The following is a 5,413-nucleotide window of genomic DNA, read 5'->3' as shown; positions in this document are numbered from 1 at the left end:
AATAAAAGCTTGGTGGGGGTGGAACAGACCTGGACAAGGAGGAGTCTGGAGATAAATGTGAGGAGGGAGGGAGAGGCAGTAGAAACAAAAGTGCAGTTTGAGCAGCACATTCCAGAATGCACTTTTTTGTAGAAATTCATGATTAAATCGAGTCATCCTGACTAGTGATTTAAATCAAATCCACCTTGCCATTTTGTAATTGTGCATCACATTTTTTTCCTTCCTAAGTGCAGCGCCTTTCACTTGCGTTTTATTGAATTTCATCGTTCAGCCCCATTGTCCAATTTCTCAGGCACATTTTGAATTGCAATCCTTCCCTCCAACAGGCCTGCAGCCCCTTCCCGTTTGGTGTCATGTGCCTATCTTAGAAGTGTACACTCCACTTAATTATCCAAGTCATTAATGACAACAGTGTCCTGCTTCAGGACAGACCCCTGTGGGATCCCACCACATCCTTCCCCCTTTGGCAGCAAACCCACTAATGACTCTTTGAGTCTGGTCCTTCACCCTACTGTGCGGACTGCATCTAGATCTCACTTCCCTAGAGTGCCTCTGAACATGGCACGTGGGACGGTGCCAACAGCTTCCTGAACTTCAGTTTCAGTTCATCTCCCCCACTTAAAACCCCCAGACTGGCGACTTTAACTCCCTGCTCAGAACAGCTGTAAAAGGGGACAGTCACTGTCCCAGCCCCACTGCTGCACCAGATGCCCCCTGCACAGAGAGACACGCACAGGCTAAGCTCCCTCCCTGGGAACGACTCTCAGCCAGCGCAGGCGCGAGCTGCCTCCCCACCCCTTGGCAGCCCCTCCCCGTGGGGGCCGGGCGGCGTTGCTGCCTGGAGCCGGCACGCAGACTTGCCGCGGCAGAGCGGAGGCAACATCTGGCCGCAGCTGGGCGCTCTGCTGCGGAAGGAGCAGCTCTCGGGCCGAGCCCAGCCAGCAGGTGAGCTGCACCGCGGGGGCGGGCTGAGCGCTGCTCTCGCAGGGCCCCCAACTCTGGGCATCAGAGCCAGGCGCCCAGCTAGGAAACCGCACCGCAGTGGGGAAGTGGCATGGAGATTGAAGGGGTTTCCGCAGGCTCCAGCGTGTTTCCATTTGCATAGGGTATCCCCCCCCCCCCAGCCTAAAAATCCTCCTCCAGGTGCAGGGGTGCATGTGTGTAGGAGGTGCCTGGCTGCCTTGCGGGGATATGGCTGGAAGTGGTGGGAAGGGGATGTTTTCCCACAAGAGAGCCAGTGTTCAAGGCAAATGAAGAGAGAAATGCGGAATCTGGTGCCTGCCTGGCTCCATATGGGGAGGGGAGCATCTCCAACCCCTCTGCCTTGTGTCTATTCTTCTGCAGGGGGTTGTGGGTTCTCAGGTTGGGTTTCCATGTGTTCCCAAGTTTGCAGCGTGCCTGTCACACCGCAGGAGCCACAAGGAGCAGTAGACACAACAAGGAGTCCGGTGGCACCTTAAAGACTAACAGATTTATTTGGGCATAAGCTTCTGTGGGTAAAAAACCCACTTTTTCAGATGCATACAGGTGTTCTGCTTCCTCTCTGGGCTCTGGCAGGCTGGCAGGTGCTGGGTTAGGGTCTTTACTTGAACTCCTCTGTCAAACTGCAGGTTATTTCACCTTAGCCTGAGACCCCAGGCAGATGCAGAGCAAGAGAACTTGGAGTAAGTGGTTTTGCTGGTGTTTGCACAGGGATTTCATATGCATGCCTGGCTGCAGGAGCCTTTTCCAAATGTAAACACAGTATCAACTACCTACAGGATGCAATAGCCATCACCACGCCGGCCACACCCAGCTGGACTGCAGAACACAAGGAGACAATGCTTAGGCAAAAGTGTTGAGGGGCACCAGTTCTGGGTGACGATGGGGGAGAGGTCCCAGAGCTGAGGGCCCTCTGCTGATGAGAATCCCCTCCCTCCAGAGGTCCCCAGTTCAGCAACGCTGCATAGCTGTTTAAGCACCTAACTTTAAACATGCGTGTTCCCACTCAAGTCAACAGTGCTCATGTGCTTCAAGTTAAGCACCTGCTTAAGTACATTGCTGAATCGGGGCCTTAGCCTCATGGGTCTGTCTACACAGCAGAAACACCGCTAAGGCAGGGAGTTTGAGAGCCCACCGTGGGGGTACAAATAGCAGTGCAGACGTTTGGACTCGGGCTGGAGCCCAGGCTCCAAGACCCTCCCTCCTCGTTGGATTTCCAGTCTGAAGCCGGAGCCCAGGCTCTGACACTTACATGGCTGTTTTTAGCCCTGCAGTGTGAACCTGATCGGACTCTGAGACTTGCTGCTGCGAGTCATTTTTTGCTGTGTAGGCACCCCTATGTCGCTGGTGGCCTCTGCACTCCTGCCAGTGGTGGCACTGTGCTGCGGCTAGCAACGGGGGAACATTTTGGGCAAAAAATCCTAATGTCAATGCCCATCCAGAGACCCTCATGCACTGCCTTGTGTTAGGGCAACAATGGGTCTTAATGGTGCAGCCTGCTCTGACCAGGGGTCTGTTCACAGAGGTGCTTAGCACCCCCACCTCCAGCTGAAGTCAGTGAGAGCTGCAGGTGCTTGATACCTCTGAAAGTCAGGCCCCTGGGAGTTTAAAAGCCAGGAGCTGACTGCACCAACCCTGCTACTGCTGGTGAGCTGAGCCAGAGGGAAAGTTTTGGCAAAGAAGCCTCAGACAGACTTTCCCTTAGACAGCTAGGAGCCAGGGACGCTGCCCGCTCTGTAGGGATCACAGGCACAAATGCACACAGCTAATTTACCTGCCTTGCATGCCCTGAAGGGGGGTGTGGGTGTGGCTTACGTGTTTGGCACTCGGATTTATCACCGAGAGCAGGACTGCCTAACCAAGGGGGTTCCATAGTGTTCTGAGCCTGGTGGTGCAGGAAAGTAAGCAGTTTGTTTGGGGATGGGGTTGGGGTGAATAATCAGCCACGAAACAGGTAAAAGCAGGGCAGTGAGCAGGAAAATTCCTGTTACGTTCTCTGGCTGCTTTTTTCTGCGGCATCTGTCTGGCTGGAGTAGGGAGGAGGACAGGGAAAGTGCTCGTGGACCACTCTGAAAAGAGGCAGGGGCATGTCTGTGTGTCACCACATGGCTGAGCTGGTGTTTTATCTGGCAGGTGGCAGTCTTTATTGCTACACTGCTGTGTAACCAATAGTATTTCCGAGAGCCTTGGTGTATGTGCTGGTGCTGGTTAGCATAGCGATCTTCCATGTGGGTGACTTTGTGCTCGAGTCAGCACAAGGCAATCCTCTCTCTAGGTAACAGATTATGGCAGCTGGAATTATGTGCACAAGTGACACCACCTGCTGCGAGTGCCTACAGCCAGATCATGCCAGGATTGGACCCTTAGTGGCAGTCATGATGGAAAGTCAAAGACAAAAGAGCTGGCACAGGGCTAAGATCCAGGCACTTGATCTGGGAAGATGCAGAGCTCCCTTGGTTCCTATCAACTTCTGTGGGTGAGCGGTCAGTGTAGCATGCTGGCCAGATGTGTGTCTGTCCCGGTGCGTGGCAGATCTACAGAGAGAGGCCACTGGCTGCCGTTCGCAGCTAATGAAGTTAGTCCTTCTGCTTAAGTTGTAGAATCTGTGCTTTGTAGCTAAAGATCCAGGGTTTGATCCCTGTTGACAGCCCCTCCAGGGAAGTGATTACACTCCGCACCTTGCAGGACTGTTCCTTCGAAGAAGTGCAGTTGGTGTACTTTGTAGCACTCAGCTGAGCTAATGGAGAATCGCTGTTAGCAGTACAGGGTCTATGTCTCAAAGTTGAATAGTTATAAATATATGCTGTAGAGGGCAGCAGTGTGTGCGCATGTGCATGCACATACACACCAGTATATTACGTGTTTTTTCTCTAGCTATGCACATATTGCATGCATGCTGCTTATTTGTTTGACTAGTAGGGTAATAGTTATTCTTACATGCATTGGACGTTTTTTGAAACATGCGCTTTGTCCAGACTCCTTTTCTCTTCTCCTCCACTCTCTTCTGCCAGATATCTGCCGAGGTGAAGGGCACAGCAGAGGTGAAACTGAAAGTACAGGGCTGGGTTATTCTTGAGGTAGCTCGGCTGGATGGTGACTTAACAGGCCCTTTTGGTGGCTTGTGTGAGTAAGCGAAACTTCCCACAGACCGATCGAGGGTCTGCTAGACTGCTGCTGCTGCTGTTATTTACATTTGTATTGCAGTATCACTTAGGAGCTTTAGTCCTGGGCCAGGACCGTGTTGTGCTAGCAATGGCCTCCCCACCTCATTGACTTTCCCCTGCATTTCTTCTGAGGCCCCTTTGCTAGATAAACCACTACCCTGCTGCTGCCCTTTCCCTCAGATTATTTAGTCTGTGCCTGGCTTTTACAGTAGCAAGCACAGTCAGAGGTGCTCTATATCAGAACTGAATATGAAGTCCCTGAACTGCCCATCTATCTAAGGTTCTCATATGGCTCCCATTACTGTAGTACCTGAGTGCCTCACAATCCTTTAATGTGTTCATTCTCCCAGCACCCCTGTGAGGTTATGGAAGTGCTCTTATCCCTATTTTACAGAGGGGGAACTGTGGCAAAGGCAGGCTAGGTGACATACCCAAGGTCACACAGGAAGTTTGTAGCAGAGCAGGCAATCAACCCTGATCTCCCATGTTCCTGTCGCTGGTCCTGTGGGCCTGTCTGTGCATGCATGAAACGATTTAGGAGGAGACCCTTTGCATCTGTAAAGGCAGCAAAATTCACGCTGTCGGAGCATAAAGGTCAGCATGCCCCATGAAGGGAAGGGCACCGTGGAAAGCTTTCTGCCTCAAGGTTTATTACATTTCTGACTTTGCATCGTGCAAATGTAATTTCACTTCCGACACCCTGGCGATGTCCAGTCACATCGCCTAGCTAAGGGGTGGCTTTGCTTTTCCCTCTTTGTAAAACAACAAAACACCTAGAAAATCAAAAACAAAACCTCCTCACATTAAGAGCCTGATCAATTCCCAGGCTTTAGGTCGGGCCCTATGAGAAAATTCAGATTGTGCTTCCCTGACTTTTGAGTGCAGCCCTAACTGGCCGCTAGTGCATGTTGGTTACCATACAGTCTCTAGTTACATGCTCACAGCTGGTTATTTCTAGGGTTCCCTGCCTCGTTCCCTGAGCATTCTCTACCCCAGATCCTTTTCTGCAGAACTGCCGCTTAGCCAGTCGGTCCCTAGTTTGTACCAGTGCATGGGATTCTTCCATCCTAAGCGCAGGACTCCACACTTGTCCTTGTTGAACCCCATCAGATTTCTTTTAGCCCAATCCTCCAATTTGTCTAGGCCACTCTGGACCCTGTTCCTACCCTCCAGCGTATCTACCTCTCCCCCTAGCTTAGTGTCATCTGTGAACTTGCTGAGAGTGCAATTGATCCCATCATCCTGATTATTAATAAAGATGTTGAACA

The 5,413-nt window shown here is 51.7% G+C and overlaps 1 protein-coding gene across 2 annotated transcripts in view; it reads left to right on the top strand.

The window, feature by feature from the left end:
* Positions 1 to 824: 824 nt before the first annotated feature.
* Positions 825 to 5,413, top strand: part of CAPN5 (calpain 5) — a 135,122-nt gene continuing 130,533 nt past the window's right edge. For both annotated transcript variants that reach the window (XM_032771511.2, XM_075061801.1), the window contains exon 1: positions 825 to 945. The gene's annotated coding sequence lies outside the window, so the exon portion shown is untranslated. The remainder of the gene's footprint in view (positions 946 to 5,413) is intronic.

The sequence above is a fragment of the Chelonoidis abingdonii genome, chromosome 1, assembly GCF_003597395.2.
Source record: "Chelonoidis abingdonii isolate Lonesome George chromosome 1, CheloAbing_2.0, whole genome shotgun sequence".
NCBI classification, from domain to species: domain Eukaryota; kingdom Metazoa; phylum Chordata; order Testudines; family Testudinidae; genus Chelonoidis; species Chelonoidis abingdonii.
This window is presented reverse-complemented; position numbering and strand designations above follow the sequence as displayed.